This window comes from Macrobrachium nipponense, chromosome 31, assembly GCF_015104395.2.
Source record: "Macrobrachium nipponense isolate FS-2020 chromosome 31, ASM1510439v2, whole genome shotgun sequence".
Taxonomy (NCBI): Eukaryota; Metazoa; Arthropoda; class Malacostraca; order Decapoda; family Palaemonidae; genus Macrobrachium; species Macrobrachium nipponense.
The window spans coordinates 71,186,605-71,206,604 of record NC_061093.1 but is presented as its reverse complement, the minus strand read 5'-3'; positions in this window follow the sequence as shown (position 1 = coordinate 71,206,604).

Genomic DNA, 20,000 nt, shown 5'->3' with positions numbered 1-20,000 from the left:
TATTGTAAGACACATTTATGATCGGATAAGGAACCGTAATATCCGTCACATCCCTTTGTAGTTTTTTTTTTTTTTTTTTGTGAGAATTGTTGTTTTTTTTTTTTTTTTTTTTTGTTTTTTTTTTTTTTTTTTTTTTTTTTTTTTTTTTTTTTTTTTTTTAACACGATTTTTTTTATTCTCAAGTGAATGCTGAATAATTCTGCAAGCAACTTTTTTTTTATTCGTAATCAGGATTACGATAAAAAAAAATTTCTTGCCAGTAAGGTTGTTAGAAGAATGTGGAACGAAAGTACAAATAGTTTTAGGCTTCCACTCATTAAAAGTTCGTAATTCCTTATATTTCTTATTTTTGATGGTAAGGGAGGAAGGAAAAAGAACCATTTATTTAACTTTTGTCTGCTTTTCAATAACGACAATTGACAATTCCTCATACAAGTTGTGTTTGACAGCTTCATACTTCATTTCTTATAATTGTAATTATACTTAATTTTTTTCTGCTTTCAATAACAATTGGCAATTTCCTCGCGCAATTTTATGTTTGACAGCTTCATACTTCATTTCTTTTCATTGTAATAATCTGCTAGATTTATGCCTTTATTGTCTTGCATAAATTATCCGGTTGTCTCACAAGACACATGATATGTTTCTCCCTCATGAAGGATTGATCTCCTTCATATAGATCGAATCTATTTTGGTCGTCGCATTTTGTGATCGAACCTAGAAATAATTATAGGATAATGAAACAAATGTGAAAGGTTTGAACGGACGGAATATTTAACGGGAATTTTACAAGATAAATGACATTAATTCTTATGTGATATATAAGGATTACTTGCTGGAAAATAATCAAGCAACAAAAATTTGTGTCTTCGTTAATGCTTAAAAACTATTAGCGTGACTCGAAATCGTTCATTTATATTCTACAGAAAGATTTAGCCTGAATCCCATTTTTCTCGTTCAGCGTAACTTCATCCACTGCGGTTTTAAAACAACAGTAAAATGCATGTGAGGTATCGCCATTGGCTCGAAAGTTTAATTAAAATGAATTCGTGGAATACCAAGAAAATATGGGAACAGAGATTACTACACCTTTTCTTTCTGTTGTATGTTAAAGAATCGGAAACGATGTTAAAAATTATTGCTCATTATTTTTGGCGACTGAAACACTTTTAATTTTCGTTGAAATATTTGGTTATTGGAAACCATTGTGTGAGTGTGTGAGTTTGTATGTTCCACTGCCGAAACGAGTATACCGCAATTTATCTTTTAGGATTTAGGTCGTTGTTGGCATTTTAGCTGTTTGTGTTGCTGTGTGCTTCCTGCATACAGTTTGCCAGAGCTAAGAACGAGGGAGCACTATTGTAAAAATAAACAAATAGGCAACAATGAATGTGAAGAGAAAACTCCTCACTAAGCATAGATCATCCATAGTTTATGTTGTATTCTTCAGCAAAGAATGCAACAGATATTTCACGCACTTACAAAATACCTTAGTTACAATGTTACCTCTTAACTACCGGTGAAAGTCTATCAATGATATTGAGATTGTTATTAGCTTTGGCAAAAGAAACTCCTTAAACATACATATCTACGGTCTTAAATGTTACAAGAAATATTGACTCGCCACTGAAGTATGTCTCGCGATACCACCAAGGAAGAAGTGGCTATATAAAAAATATAATAAAAGTGGAAAAGGAAAAGGAGATGAATTATAAATAGCCTTTGAATAATGTAATACACATGAGCTGAAATCAGAAAAACAAAAAATAAAAAACTGTAAGTATATATATATATATATATATATATATATATATATATATATATATATATATATATATTATATATATAGATATATATATATATATATATACACTATTGGGCAAAAAAGGATGACAGACTAATAGTTAATAAAACACATATATAAATCAAATCTGGGAAATAGATAGATGCAATAAATTGCCACATAGGAGCGTTTAGATGATTTCCCAGGAGGATATACGAGTTGCAAAACTTACTCTTGCTCCAGCGCGTCAATGTTTAATTCATTTGCGGCAACAATTGAAGACTAATAATATTAGTGGAACTATAAGGCCACCTCCCTTACATGCAAGTATGTATTTATGATTGTATATGAATCATCTGTTGGCTATTTCAGACTCGAAGGAAATCTTTGTCTTTGGTAAGGAAAATTTAATTTAATATGTTCCTAATAAGAAATATTGAATGAGGGACGAAGTGATGTGAGTTTATGCACGCATCCTGTTTCTGTTACATAAAATCATATTTGTTTCTTTACCTCTTTCCATTCCGCGGGACTGAAATCCGCTGTGGATCTCAGCTTCTAATCGATAATGCATCTGAAAAGATAAATGTTTATCGGTTTAATATGAGCAATTGAAAATAAAAAAAAGAAAAGTGATACGATATTTGTTTCACATTAGCATCACGAACTTATTAGTGAAAATGCCCAAATGCTGTTCTCATAACATCGTCAAACATATTTCGCTGACAAATTTGTTATTTTTGTTATTTTCATTCTCTAACTCAGGCAAAATAAGAGTGATCGAATGACCTGGTTTGGGAGTCTATAGCATAGGTAATTTACTTTAAAAGCGGTTTAGTTTTTTTTCTGAATACACACACACACACACACACACACACACACACACACACACACACACACACACACATATATATATATATATATCTATATATATATATATATATATATATATATATATATATATATATATATATATATATATATATATATATATATATATATATATATATATATATGCACTTACACAAGCTTTCGAATTTGAAGTCACATCCAGGGAGATGCAAAAATCTGAAATGCAAGCTAAAATATGCACAAATTTATTATTCTGTTATTTTCATTTTCAAATCGGCAACCGCATGTTTTCCACTTTTGAATTCCCAGATTACTGCAGTCAGAGGAATGAATCATTCAGAGCAATAATGCCTTCTTTCACTCATCTTATTGTAAACACAGGGCTGCTTCTTACTGGGAGCATAAAAAAGAAAAAACGAAAACGAACTTAACATACTGGTTACACTTCCAAATCCAAATGGAATGGAATGGAATATGGAATTTATGCTTGAAGATAAGCACTGGAATCCAAAGTATTCCAAATCCAAATGGAATGGAATAGAATATGGAATTTATGCTTGAAGCCAAGCACTGGAATCCAAAGTAGTATTATATTCAGCCCTATCCAAATCCAAATGAGTATCTGGATATGATCCCTCCTTCTTTTCTAGTGTCTCTAAAGCCATTTTTCTCTCTCCTTAGAATCAGCCATCTTTCCCAGATTCAATCATTCTTATTTATGTTCCAACTCTTTGATTTCAGATGTTTTTATTTACACTCCTCAACAGCATCTTTATTCTTCAATCCTATCCCGAATATTCACTTCCTTTACTTCAATTTTTTGACGAAATGAAAAACATCTCATCAGCCCTTTTCTCCTACAGATCACGGCGCCTAGTAAGTTCTCCCGAAGCCAGAATAATCACCATTCGTAATTGAAAGCCCATCCCTGGTTCACGGGTTCCTACCGCTTATGGTTTTCCATTAACCGCTTTACCTACCTCTTCCGAGTGTTAAATCAGACCTAAACTCCATTTCAGCGTTGCCTGATATAATTTTCACCAGGAAGGTCACTGAATATATTTATCTTCTTGATTTTAAGATTATTCGTCCGCTAATTGTTTGTGATATATATATATATATATATATATATATATATATATATATATATATATATATATATATATATATATATATATATATATATATATATAGATAGATAGATAGATAGATAGATAGATAGATAGATGGATAGATATAGTATATATGTATGATAGATTATTATACATACATAGTACATACACATACATACATACATACACACACACACACACACACACATATAATATATATATATATATATATATATATATATATATATATATATATATATATATATATATATCATCATCATCATCAATATTTCCAAGAAGCTCATTTAAATACGAGACAAAAAGGGAAAAGTTATGATGGATAACCCCGAAGGCGTTATAAGAGTTTTTTTTTTTTTTTTTTTTTTTTTTTTTTTTTTTTTTTTTTTTTTTTTTTTTTTTTTTTTTTTTTTTTTTTTTTTTTTTTTTTTTTTTTTTTTTTTTTTTTTGGTGGTGGGGGGGTGGGGGGGGGTGTTAGGGGAGGATTGAAAGGCGATGTTGTCTAAATAATCAATTCTCAGAGCTCGTTATCATCTTATCAGTCGTTCATCTTTTTCACAATGAGGAAGCAAACTCGTTTTGGATATAATGAATGAAGATATTTCCAAAAATGAACCAGAAACTGAATAATTTGTTAAAGGAAAGTCGAGTATAAAAGGAAAGTAATATGAAGTGTTTAAAGCAATGGCGAAAGCAGAGTATAGTATGTCAATTATTATTATTATTATTACCAGCAATCTACGGGCAAAACCAGCCCCGCTTCAACGGACACAACCAACTCAGTTTCATGGAATTCCTTCTTATCCCCATCCCCTCCTTCGGAGAGGGTTTAGGGGGAGATAGGATGAAACCCCCCATTATAAACCATCTTAGGGGTACCCCACTATAACCCTGCAAGTTCATGGCCATTGGACCTGTCGTTTGGCTGTGATTGAATGACAGACAGACGGACAGGCATAAGGCCCATTATAGAAAGATTGTATGCAGAAAAGGAACCCTATTCATATGGAAAACAACCCACAGGGCCCATTGGCTTGAAGTTCGAAAGTTGTTTTGGGAATAAAACATTCTTTGTGTAAGTTACTCCGAACAATAGTTTATCCTTGAGGCGACAGTAAATAATAAATAAGTGAAAAACCAAACTTCATTGCTGAGTTTCGCTTGCACATCATGGGTTTGTTTCTAAGGCTTTTATAATATGGCAACCGTCACCTCCCCGAATACTTCCATCATTTTCCCAGAAGTAATTTTTTTTCTCTTTCGCAAAGTGAAGGGAAGGAAGGGGAAGAGAAAATGTGGGAGATGAACTTCTATATATTCTAAACTCATCCTCTTCGGTGTTATATAGATGATATGACAAACTTATGAAAAAGGGAAATGTATAAGATTTTTATTGTGTATAAGTTAACATAAATACATACATTTTTCTTTACCAAATAAAAAAAATCGACTGTCCTCAAAAACCAATGTTTACCCTTTTTTCTCTGAAACTTTCAATAATTTAGTAATTACGACAATTATTTTTTATTTTACAAAGTATCCATAAAGTACATACGACTCTCAATTCCATGAATCTTCTCACCTCTTATTTTGCTCTTTAATCTTAGCTGAGCAGGTCTGCTTTGGCTGGATCTAAAATGAAACCGAATTAGTTTTGAAAATGGAGAGCAAGTCTTTGATGAATAATGCCTCCTCTAATCAGACTTTAATTAACATCGAACACATTTTATGCGGAATTTCCAAATACACTGTCATGCTTGTCATGTCGGGGAGACTTCGCCTGAAATGAATTCCCTCAGGGACCTCAGTTTCTGATATTCATTTGACACTACCTCAGAGGCAGCCAGGAGGTTATTCACAGAGTCCAAGTGTTATTACACAGCCCGGCGAATTTACATCCAATATCAGGCCTTGTGCAAGACAGAATGACGGGACAAAATGTTATTGAGAACATCTTAATGTTTCGCAAAATAACAAACATTCATTACGCAAAATACATAATAGCTATTTCTGATACTTACAAGTTTAATTCACTCTTATGACGATCAGAAAAATATTTCAAGAGGAATTTATAATTCGGCTTTATCTCGTTAAAACCGCCCTATCACATATGTCCTTTTTCCTTAATAACAGATGTTCTGCTCAAATTATGAGTTAAAGGTTAACAGATAATTATAATGTTCTTTCTTCTTCGTCCATTGAAATTTGCTTTTTCCCCTTAAAGACAAAACAGATAATTATATACATGTATATATTTATATACATAGCAAACATATATATACATCACAGATAATAATACATGTATATATATAATATACATCGATACATAGATACATATACTACATACATACATATATATAAGATATAATATGAAATATAATATATATTATTATATATATATATACATATATATATATTATATATATATATATAGTACATACATACATATATATATATATATTATACATACATATATATATATATAGTATTAATATATAATGATATATATTAATAATTATAATTCTAATTATATATATATATATATATATTATATAATATTTTATTATTTATATAATTTATATATATATATATTTATAATATATATATATTATATAATTATATTATATAGTGTGATATTAAAATAATTATATATATTATTTATATATATATATATTATATATATTAATATTATTATATTTTATTTATATATTATATTATCTATATATTATAATATATATATAATATGTACTGGTACCCTATGTTATTGTATCTATAATAATATATATATATATATATATATTATATTATATATTATAATTATATATATATATATATATATTAATTTAATGTTATGGGTGTATAATTGGCCTCCCTTACAGGGTGAAATTGGAACTATTACTTCAGAAAATGCAAAACCATTCGGGACAGAAAATGGGTTAATTTTTAATGGGCGCAGCTGGACTTTGAGGATTTTTTCCTTTAATTATATTACCTTTGTAATTATCACTAATTTCTTCTCTTCTCTTCTTCCTCCTCCTCCCCTCCACTCCTATTCTTCTCTCTCTCTCTCTCTCTCTCTCTCTCTCTCTCTCTCTCTCTCTCTCTCTCTCTCTCTCTCTCTCAGCTTATAAAATAGGAAGATGATGGACAAATTCCTTATTTTGGTTTTTTATTAATTTACAAATCTCTCCCTCTAATGTCAAGATTAATAGGTTAACTTCGACTCTGCTATACATATTCTCGTTGAATTCTTTATATAATAATAATACAATAATAATAATAATAATAATAATAATAATAATAATAATAATAATAATCTAACTATAATGGGCGTAATGTCTGTCCGTCCTCCGTCTGTCATTCAAACATGGCCAAACTGCTGGTCCGATGGCCATGAAACTTGGTAGGGTTATGATGGGGACCCATAAAATGGTTGATAATGGGTTTCACCCCTCCTCCCTGCACCTCCAAAGGGGGTGTGGGGGGTGGAGAAGGGCTTCCCTGAAAACGGAGCTGGTTATGCCCGTAGACTTAGTTGCTTTACAAATTTTCATACATAATTTGCTGTATGTTTGAAGTAAGAATAAATTAATAACTATTATAATAATAATAATAAATAATAATAAGAAGAAGAAGAAGAAGAAGAAGAAGAACGGGAAGAGGCTCGTTCAAAATTATTTAAACAAATGAAAGCAAGTTACTAGAAGAAGTGAATTCCATATGACCTTGATAAAAAATAAGAATTTATCCTTCCAATAGCCTCATTTGAAATGGCCCGAGGGGACACCTTCTCTCTTCCAGGTTCCTACAGGAGGGAATGAGCGGGTTCTCTTAGGGAACCCGGGTTCCTGGACTCCAGAAAACTGAGCCTGAGAAATCCCACTATACAAAACAGGTCCTGTGGGCGTCTCTGGGAAGCACCAGAGGGCGTCTGCCGATACATTCCCTACGGAGTCCACAGAGGAAGGATGGCCTGTGTTGGTCAAATGGATATATATTTGTTTTGAAAAGAGACACGCAATGGTGCTTGATTGTGTTGTAACGATTTCTTGAATGATTTTAACATTGCAAGGCCAAAACAGTGTATCAATATTCAGTTTCGAATCTCTCTCTTTTTCTCTCTTCTCTCTCTCTCTCTCTCTCTCTCTCTCTCTCTCTCTCTCTCTCTTCTTATACAGGGTGTCCATAAAGTCCCTGTACTATTACAAGGAAAAAAATAACTGTAATGGTACTGAGACTTTATGGATATCTTGTATATTGAGAAGGTATATCATATAATGTCACTTATAGAGTAAGTGATTTAAATCATCTCTCTCTCTCTCTCTCTCTCTCTCTCTCTCTCTCTCTCTCTCTCTCTCTCTCTCTGATCAAAATAGGGGATGTTATTTTTGGCCATTTTTCAGGGAACTGTTACATTTTTTGTGAGGGGTGGAGGGGGGTGGGGGGTGCACCACGGAATTCGAAGTGAATCTTCCTGACATGTAACATGAAACGTGAAACTCTTGTTGAGCAATTATCTTTATTTTGTTATTTTTGCATTCATTCACCTATTCCCCTAACGTCTTTCTTTCATCATTGAAAGCCAAGGTGACAATAAATTAATCCTCTCGTCAATCGAGGTATTAATTTTAATTGCGACTCTGTTGTACACTTTCTTATTGAATTTAGTTTCTTGTACTCTGAATCGAAATTAACCGATCACCAACTTGAGGCATTCATTTAACAACAAATAATAATAAGTATTTCTAATAATATCATTCAAACAATTGAAGAATATGTAAGAACGCTACTAAAATAAGGTAATACGAAATTACATGCGAACAAAAATAAAATTCTATCCTTCAAATAATCGTGATTGTGTAGGGGAAGATATGCTATGGAAAGGTATTAACGAGAACGATGCACAGGACAGAAATCGATGGAGACCACTCATTCATAACGGCGACCCCATATAAAAGTGCGCCGAAGCTGGGAAGAAGAAGAAGAAGAAGAAGAAGAAGAAGAAGAAGAAGAAGAAGAAGAAATACTCAATTGAAATGGGTGGAAGACGCGTTGGCCAAAAAAACGGGCACCGTCTCTATTCCAGGCTTTTGCTGGAAAGGCGTGAACAGGACCACTTCGATAACCAGGGTCCCTGGACTCGACAACTGAGCCAGCAAAGAGGTTCATTATACAAAACAGAACTTCTGGTTTCTCTGGGAGGCACCAGAGGGTCCTTGGTAACGCCTGGGAGCAAATATCCCTTTGGGATTCTGGGTAGGAGAGACAATATAAAAGAAATGAAACCTGCAGCTCAGTCATCTATCTTTATCTGGAATTACTGGCGTTAGCATTTATTTTGAGAGCTATCCTTACATGAATGTGGAGAGAGAGAGAGAGAGAGAGAGAGAGAGAGATGAAGTTGCTAATTGTGAACGAGCATTAGAGGTTTTTTGGATAGAGTTTTTTTTCGGCTCTTCTTTAATCATGCAATTGCGATAAATTGCAATTCATCAAACAGCAACAGAATATGACTATTAGGAGAGCGTCTTCAAACTTTTATATTTAAATAGGTGCCAGTTACGCAGTATAAACACTACGGTAATTAACAAGCATTCGGTTTAGGCTTCATATTAATAGTATTTCCCGAAACCCCCCCCCAATAAAAAACTTTATACACATCATTAGCTCTTATTACAGAATTTGCTTAAACCTAAACATGTCCATTGTAAAAATAAAAACAAATAGAATTGAGCATACAATAATACTTGTATAGTAGTGACCAACAAAATCATGAATTACGCTGAACAAGAACTTTTCCATGTAAGTTCTACATTTTTAAGGTGAGAAAAGAATGATCTTAAACGCAAACCTGCTGGAATTAGTAGAGGAAAACAAAAATGTCAAATAAAATCATATAGTGCCCTGCCACTACTATACTACTACTACTACTACTATTACTACTACTACCTTTACTCACATTATTATTATTATTATTATTATTATTTATTGTTATTATTATTATTTATTAATTATTATTATTATTATTATTATTATTATTATTATTGGGTTTTATTGAAAATAATGACTATTTCATTGGCGTTTATTTTGAATAAACGCGGCTTATATAACATTATTTTCAATAAAACCAATTATTATTATTATTATTATTTACAAGTATTTATAGCATGCAAGGTCGTGTACAATCGGTGGGCGGGTCGGTGGGAACATTTTGGATTTTAATTGGTCGTTGGATGGAAACGAAATCTCCCCCTGAGGCGTTCTGAACTACGCAGGTCAGAACGCCTCAGGGGGAGGATTTTCGTTTCCATCCAACGACCAATTAAAATCCGTTCCCACCGACCGCCCACCGATTGTATTATTATTATTATTATTATTATTTTTTTTTTTAGCTCTATCACAGTCCTCCAATTCGACTGGATGGTATTTATAGAGTGGGGTTCCGGGTTGCATCCTGCCTCCTTAGGAGTCCATCACTTTTCTTACTATGTGTGCCGTTTCTAGGATCACACTCTTCTGCATGAGTCCTGAGCTACTTCAGCCTCTAGTTTTTCTAGATTCCTTTTCAGGGATCTTGGGATCGTGCCTAGTGCTCCTATGATTATGGGTACGATTTCCACTGGCATATCCCATATCCTTCTTATTTCTATTTTCAGATCTTGATACTTATCCATTTTTTCCCTCTCTTTCTCTTCAACTCTGGTGTCCCATGGTATTGCGACATCAATGAGTGATACTTTTCTTCTTGACTTTGTCAATCAACGTCACGTCTGGTCTGTTTGCACGTATCACCCTATCCGTTTTCTGATACCATAGTCCCAGAGGATCTTTGCCTGATCGTTTTCTATCACTCCTTCAGGTTGGTGCTCGTACCACTTATTACTGCAAGGTAGCTGATGTTTCTTGCACAGGCTCCAGTGGAGGGCTTTTGCCACTGAATCATGCTCCTTTTGTACTGTTCTATGCAAGTGCCGGGCATCGCTTGCTATGTGGTTATGTTTTCATTTTTCGTATTGCACTTCCTTCATATGGGAGAGATGTTATTTCCGTCTATAGTTCTTTAAAACAAATCTGGTTCTTAGGGCCTGATCTTGTGCCGCTGTATCATTCCTTCAGTTTCCTTCTTTAGCTCTCCCCTCTGTAGCCATTGCCATGTGTCATCGCTGGCTAGTTCTTTAGTCTGTCTCATGTATTGTCCGTGCATTGTTTGTTGTGCCAGTCCTCCTGTTCTGTCTGTTTCCTTCTCCTGTCTCTGTATATTTTCTGGATCTTCGTACTACTCTTTTATTAGTCCTTCTTCCCATGCACTCTTTAGCCACTCGTCTTCACTGGTTTTCAGATATTGCCCCAGTGCTCTGTTTTCGATGTTGACACAGTCCTCTATACTTAGTAGTCCTCTCCCTCCTTCCTTTCGTGTTATGTACAGTCTGTCCGTATTTGCTCTGGGGTGGGTGAGTGCTTTGTGTATTGTCATATGTTTACTGGTTTTCTGATCTATGCTGCGGAGTTCTGCCCCTTCGTCCATTCCACTATTCCTGCGCTATCTAATTACTGGCACTGCCCATGTGTTCATGGCTTTTACCATATTTCCGGCATTGAGTTTTGACTTGAGTATCGCCTTAAGTCTCTGCATATATCAGTTCTCGTTACTTTGCCTTTTTGTGTGTTGACTAAGGCGCATTTTTCTGTTCCAAACTCCATCCTGATGTCCCCATATACAATCTTTTACAGTCTGGATTAGGGTATCTATTTCCTTGATGCTCTTACCATACAGCTTGATGTCGTCCATGAACATCAGATGGTTAATTCTGTTGGCTCTTTCTTGAGTTGGTACCCGTCATCCATCTTCTGTAGTACTTTTGTCATGGGAATCATGGCTACTACGAAGAGTAGTGGGGGACAGTGAGTCGCCCTGGAAGATCCCTCTCCTGATATTAACCTCTGCTAGTCTTATTCCAGAGCTTGTAAGTATTGTATTCCAGTTGCACATTGTATTTTTGAGGAAGGATGATGGGTTTGCCTCTGCCCCATATATTTTCAGGCATTCTATTAGCCATGTGTGTGGTATCATGTCGAACTTTAAGGCTTCTATAGTCTATCCATGCCATGCTTAGGTTGGTTTTTCTTCTCCTACTGTTTCTTCATTACCATTTTGTCTATCAGGACCTGGTCTTTTGTGCCCCTACACTTCCTTCTGCAGCCTTCTGTTGTTGAGGGATGGTGTTTTGTCTCCTCTAGGTAGTTTGTATAGCCTTTCAATGATGATACCTGTTAGTAACTTCCACATTGGCAGGCAGGTGATAGGCCTGTAGTTACTGGCTATATTTCCCTTACTCTTGTCTTTTTTGTACTAAGGATGTTCTTCCTGTGGTCATCCATTTGGGTGCTTGGTGATTTGAGATACAATGCTGGAGTTGTTCTGCTATTCGTGGGTGTAGGACCTTGAAGTTTTTGAGCCAGTATCCATGCACTTCATGCGGGACCTGGGGCTTTCCAGTTTGGCATTTTCTTTAGTTGGTGTCTGACTGTGTCTGTCGTGATCTCTGTGAATCTTTGTTTTATTCTCCCTGTTCTTCTTCCTTGACTTCCTGGAGCCATGTTGCATGTTTGTTGTGTGATACCGGATTGCTCCATATGTTTTCCCAGAGTCTCTTACTTGGTTCGGCTTCAGGGATTTCTGGGTGGTTGTCTTCCCTCTTAGTTGGCTGTATAGTCTTTTCTGGTTGGTCCCGAATAGTTTTGTTCTGTTGGTATCCCTTATTCCTGTTCATGTACAGTTGGATCTTATGTGCTTTTGGCCTTAAGCCTCTGTTTTACACTATTGTGTTAGTTTAGTCCCCCGCTCTTGTACTTTGTATTTCTCGTTGAGTTCCTCCCTTGTTTTCTTGCTTCTTAGCCTTTTTGCTGCCATCTCTTTCAGTTTACTCAAGTCAGATCTCATCACCATGATTTGCTTTTCCAGGCGCCTTTTCCAAGGAGGTTGCTGTTTAGTGTGTGCATTGTGTATGTATTGCAATTCAGGGAAAACCTCTTACATAAAAAATCGTCGAATTTTTCAGATAATCATAGGCTCCTTTTCCATCCAAATATATGATGCAACATATTTTTTGCATCCAAACAATATAAGCTATACAATATTCACGATATCGTCGTGACTCAAAAAAGAAAAAAAAAGAAAGTTTGTACAGGCGAGGTTTGTCCCAAACCAAGAACTTTCTTCTCTTATGTTTCGCCAAACCAGAAGATAACTTTCATCACAAACTTTTGCCCAAGATCTTTCCTGGAATATCGTCAGCCTGGAGAAGAATTTCATATCTCTTTTTAATATCAAAGGCCAACTGGACGGTTACCCAACGACCTTTTCTAGCACAGGCCAGAGAGTAGAAATGAAAAGGCAAGAAAGGGGAAGGATGAAATGGAGGTGAGTATAATATTTAGGCCAGTGAAGCGATAGGACCTTTGAGGTCCTTCAGCACTTAAATGAAAATTGACAGTGGAGAGGTTTGGAAGGTGGTAACAGGAGGAAAACCTCACTGTTACACCATGAACCAATTGTTAGGAGAGGTGAAGAGTAAGATGGAAGAAAAAGAATATGAAAGGGGTAAGCAGACTAAATAAGGAAACTGAACTATTAGCATGGTTATTCTAACAATGAAAAATATGGCATATTTTGTAACTCCTTTATAACATGGCATGCTATACATAACATGACAAATTATAAAACTTGAGAGGCTTCTCTTTCAGGAATTTCAATGTTGATCGATGCTCACACTTTCTGTGAGATAATCCATCTCACTTTCTTAGAAATAAGAACGAAACAAAATTGAGTTGATCAGTTGTGATATACAGTGTTTTATCTTATATTTCTCTGGTCATGTTCCTATTTCATATCCATTAGAAATGTTTTTGTCAAATATTTGCAAATACCTCTACATATCGGTTCTTCAGCTCTGTTATTCTCATAAGTCCTGTGAATTACTGAATTCTACGGTAAATAATATAAATAATATCCCAGCCTCTTATTTCTGAAAAAATTCATTGTACATTATCCGTAGAGGGTAGAGCAGTCAGAGCACATCACGTGGTGCACTGCAAACATTACTAAAGGTTCAATGCAGTATCCCTTAGGCCCCTAGCTACAACCCGTTTCATTCCTTCTACCGTACCTCCATTCCTATTATCTTTCTTCCATCTTGCTGTCCACCCTCCCCTAACAAGAATTTCAAAGCGCAACTGCTTTGAGGTTTTCCTCCTGTTACACCTTTCAAACCTACCTACTCTCAATTCCCTTTCCAGTCGTCCAGTTGAATGTTGGATACCTCATTTAGAAGCTTTTTTTTCTTTTTTTTATTCGTCACCACTTGATTATTTCAAATTCATGGTCGAGTTTCTCAAATCTTGATTATATTTCCCAGATCTACAGCCGACTTCCTCAGCGGTAAAAGGACTCTGGGGAAAGATATGACCCTGTGTTTCTCTTTCGCCTTTTCCTGTATTCTTATTTTACTTTTTTTCTTCACTCGCGTTCCCTGATTTGCACATCATTCTTTTCTGTTCGTTACTTTTCGTGTCTTGTTTGTTCCCTTTATTACATTTTCCACATTTCTATCTTTTGTACCACAGCAAAATATTTTCCAAAGTAAAGATTTGGTAAAATTTAAGTCCGGAGTATAAATTAAGATATAGACTGAAGTGAAACAAGATAAATCTGTAGCGAATGTCCAGTTACAGGTACTACTATATATTCTCCAGAGTATCTGCGATAATCCTTTCTCTCTCTCTCTCTCTCTCTCTCTCTCTCTCTCTATTGTGTAGGTAGGAAAAGTAGAATGGGATAAACGAGTTACAGACTGAACATGTGCCGAACATTAGGTCTATGTCTCGGGAAACTGAAAAGGTGGAAAATGTTTACAACTACCTTCTGTTGTTTTCATCGACCCTCTGAGATGAACGGACGATTGGAATAGCCAACACTGATATGAACCGTTCAGCATGCTTTCCAAAAACTTGTAGATTAGCTCGCGTTTTTGCAAATTTAGCTATGCACCAATTTAGGTGCATACCTTTCACGCCGAGCAAACTTTTGGAAGTTTTTGTTTTTGGGGTAAACAAAAAAGTGAACCTGCACTTTCCTTTATTTCTTACCCCTAAATTTCGTCGGATTTTTTAATGAAGCAACGAGCTACATAATGTGTCGTACACAGCATGTTCGTGTGTTTTGTTCACTAGCTAAATTCTGCTTCGAAGGCTTTTTGAAATTCAACACGAAGAAATATATGACAATATTCCCGATATGGAAACCTTCACTAAAATATGACGGTAGGGGAAGGGGAAAGAAATGAAAGCTAATCTGATTTTATGGCCATGTGAACAAATATCAAAGCTGCATTTTTCATGCAAGTTGTTACGAATAAATATGAAATGGAGGATAAACGAACTGTCACATGTAGTTTTCAAAGAATATCTCATGAAGTATCCATGAAGAACATATAATAAAGCCCTCGTGACTCGATGGAAAGACGTCGATCAGCACAAATCCTCATAATTTTAGAATCTTCGAGTAAGTTTCAAGTAGGATATGATTTGATGAAAGCAAAGAATGTGTCAGATTTTCTTTATGTAAACTTGCTAATCAGTCTTCTAATTACCTATGAAAGAGTTCGCAGTACATGATCTGATAAAGGCAAAGAATCTGTGTCAAATTTTCTTTATGTAAACCTGCAAATTAGTCTTCCCTTTACCTAATAAAGAGTTCGTGTCAATGGTTCAGGGTCTAATAGTTTCTATACGGCTCCATAATTGCATTTATCGTCACATAATAAGTCACAGCTTGAAAAGAAGAATATGCGTTGGGGTTTCGTAGTTTCAACGCACACAACTTGCGTTTCTGTCAGCCTGTCATTTTTCAAAGGCGTCAACATCAGTGTCAGGTTGCCCCGGAATTTCAGTCTAAATGTGGTGTAATAGCTGTTGACCTGATAGTCTATTTGCAAGAAAATTAAAGGGTGTTCAGAGTATATTATCTGCAGATACTGACCCTCTCAACATTGGCGTTTTGTTTCTTGATAAAAGGTGGAACTCGCTCTAGCCAATCTAGATTATGTTAAATGATTCTACACGAGAAGTTTCCATAACCCTTAGGGAATGAGACTCTAAATTCTTGTAAGAGATTACTACGTGTAAGTATGCATAAGAGAGACGAACTTGTATCGAACATCTACCCATATCGAAATAAGAAGTACAGAAGGGGACGCTTCTTCAGTAAGGATCTCTCTCTCTCTCTCTCTCTCTCTCTCTCTCTCTCTCTCTCTCTCCACGAAACGGAACGACGAGCTCTACCTAATTACTTTCTATTGCTCTGTGTAGCCCAGGCTACACGTCTACCTATATATTAACTCCTTCTATGAAAATATTCACAGGTTGTGACAAAGCGCCATCCACGATCCCTTTGAACGGGCTGACCCCCGCAGAAATGTTCGTCACGTGATGTAGTAGCGTCGTCGGTTTGGTATCTGCCATTTTATCTTGTTTCCCAAGGCTGTTCCCCGATCTCAATAACATCAATGTACTTATATACACTAAACCCAATCAAGGAGAAAAAAAAAAATTTCCAACAACAGATAACAAAAGGTAAGCGTGCCCCGTCCCCAATCACAAATCAACCCCACGAAAAATGACAATAAAAAAAAAATATAATAACAACAAAGAAAGGGATAGGAAAAGAAAGAACGTAAGGTGTTTCCGAGCTAACTCGCCTCTCTCTCTCTCTCTCTCTCTCTGTCTCTCTCTCTTCTCTCTCTGTCTCTCTCTCTCTCTCTCTCTCTGGCCCGACTTGCCGCAAAATCCCACCTCTGGCGAGTTCGCAAAAAACCCACACACACACAAACACAAGGAACATGAACAAGAACAAAAAGTTAAAGAAAATCCACAAAACGAGGAAAAAAAAAAAAAAAATAAGAAGAAAAAAAAAAACTCGAAAATACCCTTACGGTCTTCATATGACCGTAAAACCGAATTCACATACACCCCAAACAGCGCGAACTGCGAAACACTTTAATATGTCAAAACTAAACTTCTTCCCCCCCCCCCCCCCCCCCCCCCCCTTTTTCTCTCTTTTTAAACACCTTTATTCCGTAATCTCAAGAAATCAACTGACTTGGCTTGGGAGAGGAAGACTGTCTGAGGAACAGCTTCTCTCTGTCGAATCAGCAGTAGTGACCCTGAGTTGCCTGTGACATGATTAATAACACCTTCTCCTATCAAAATAAAAACCGAAACCCCCTATTTCTAACTGGTCACCGTCCCTTCGGAGCGTACCTACAGCTTGAAAATTATATAAAAAGCCTTTACCGCTGGCACCACTATTACACCCCCTTTATCCCTAAACTACACAAACTGGGAACTCTTACCTGTTGCCAACGGTGGCCCTGTCTGTAAGATGTAACGAGGCTTATTAAGACTGCGTAAATATACAAAAAATATCATTTATTCCAAAGCAATTGGTTATAACAAAGAACAAAAATGATTAACAAGTCATATGGCACAAATACCCAAATCTGCCCATAAAGAAAACCAATAAGATAACATTCTACCTTCCGACTAAGGTTACCACTCTCAAACCCCAAACAAGTCACATTGTCTAGTATTAGTCAGTTAGAGAATCCCATTCCTAATCAACCATGGAATCGGACCCATCTGTAATAAAGATAATAGTTATATAGACACGTCCACTCTTTCAAAGTATTTACGTAAAGAGAATATTTCCACACTTCTCTCTCTTTTCCAAAGGTAAACAGATTTTCTAAGTTTTTAAAGAACGTGTCTTACCTTTTAGATGGGCGTTTTCCTCCCGACACTTAGAGCAACCGCTTGTTCTCTCCTTTGCACAAAGAATGTTGTCTTCCACAAGTACCCTGAACCAGTAGGCCTGTAATACGCGTACAAATACCCTTCTCTCCCCTGTGAACTTTACAGTGTACCACCCCTTGTCTCTAGGCGAGCAGAGCTATGTGACTTTATTATTATACACTTTAAACATATTATTAGCCATTCCCCCTCGTTCACCTCTCTCTCTCTCTCTCGCTCTCTCTCTCTCTCTCTCTCTCTCTCTCTCTCTATATATATATATATATATATATATATATATATATATATATATATATATATATATATATATATATATATATATATATATATATAGATATATATGTATATATATATGCACCAAGAAACTTCTCCTATGCTCCGCTTTTTTTCTTTGCAGTCATTTCGGATTTAAGGACTGCTCTGGGAGCAAGAGGCCGTGCTAGCATGAGGCCAGCTAAATCTATAACAACAACAACAATAACAAGTAATTTCTGAGTTTTATTAACATGAGTATCAATGTACACTTGTCTATGTGTATTTCACCTTATGTTAATTTTTTTAATATCTAATGATATGAAATCAAGAGGCGCGATACTATGAACGTATATGGCTGTATAGGAAACGTACACTGGGTCGCATCTCAAGATCTCAGCCTGATCCCCGAAGTCTTACTACCTGTGGGGCGATATATTTCGGGTGACAGAAACACCGGCTTTATTGGCTGGCTTTCGTGTTTACTATCCTCCTCTGTGGCCCAGTTAAGACGGTGTAATGGTGCAACAAACTTCGTAATGGAAATGAGAACGCAAGATGGTAATTTCACTAAAACTGCCACTTCGTCTGATAGGCGTTCGATATAAGTGCCAGGAATTGCGTTGCATTACACGTGAACATTTCAGTATGCAAATTTTTCTGTCTGGATTTATCGGAAATTATATATTTTTATTCCCATTCATGGCATAGCATTTCAATTGTCAAATTTTCAATATTTAGCATATTTTTTTTTCGTTTATTATGAACTATAATAATGCCTAAGTGGCCGTTACTGGAAAACTAACCAAATAGAGTTTCAAAACGTTTTTTAAATGGTATGAATAGAAATTCTTTTTTATAATACATATAACATCCCGATAGAACATGTTTTCTCATTTCATCCTATAAACTGGACTAGCAGTGAAAATGTGCATGATATATGATAGCTATGATTCCATTCATTCTAATGCAACGAACTTACCATTTTTTTGTTTTTTTGCATAGATATAAATGGATAACTAAATATATCAAAGGGAAAAAATTAATACCAGGTGATAAAAACTGGCTTAAATACAATCCGTCACATGTCTGTGGCTCAAGGAATGTGAACTTAATCCATTTGGTACTTAACTATTTGCTTTTAGTTTCCATGACGAGATAAAATATAAGCTGATGTATTTTGTATTGTGGAAATAACTCATTGTAGATAGGCTGACAGGGGAAGACCATTTGCATAAAACTTAAGATATTAAGAACTGACGGAAACATAAAAGTTAGAGAATTATGGAAAAGATAATGTAGACCAAATCGTCTTCCACGTTTACTAAAACACTAAAGAGCATAAATCCTCTGCTATGAAAATGCCAGAGAGCAAAATTGTTATTTTATTTTTTTTAATTGCTTAAATAAATATTCAACATAATTTTCGACAAAGAATGGAAAATCTGTTTTCGCTATGTTCATTTCTGCTTCTTTTTGAGATCCGTGAGTTTCTCACGTTGTCCTATCACCCTTAAACTTTTCTGTCCGGCATGGAATTCTTTTTCATAGAATGTTCGGCTACCATCTATTTTCGAAGCGGCTACAGTTTTACGCGCAAAATAAACCAGTCACTGGAAGTCTTTCATACTTACTTATTATTATTATTATTATTATTATTATTATTATTATTATTATTATTGAACTAAACAAAAACTTCTTTCAGTTCTCTTCTGAAGATTGAAAAAGATACCGACATAATTACTGTGTCTAACCTGTTTACTTATAGATATTTACATTTCATTTATTATAAGTGAACACGTTAGACACAGTAATTTTGTGGGTTTCTTTTTCAATCTTCAGAAGAAAACTGAAAGAGATTTTGTTTTAATTCAACAGCAACAACAATAACAACAACACAACAACAACAACAACAACAATAACAATAATAATTCCGTTCTACTTCTACAGTAATTTTGTGGGTTTCCTTTTTTTTTTTTTTTTTTTTTTTTTTTGCTCTATGACAGTCCTCCATTCGACTGGGTGGTATTTATAGTGTGGGGTTCCGGGTTGCATCCTGCCTCCTTAGGAGTCCATCACTTTTTCTCACTATGTGCGCCCTTTCTAGATCACACTCT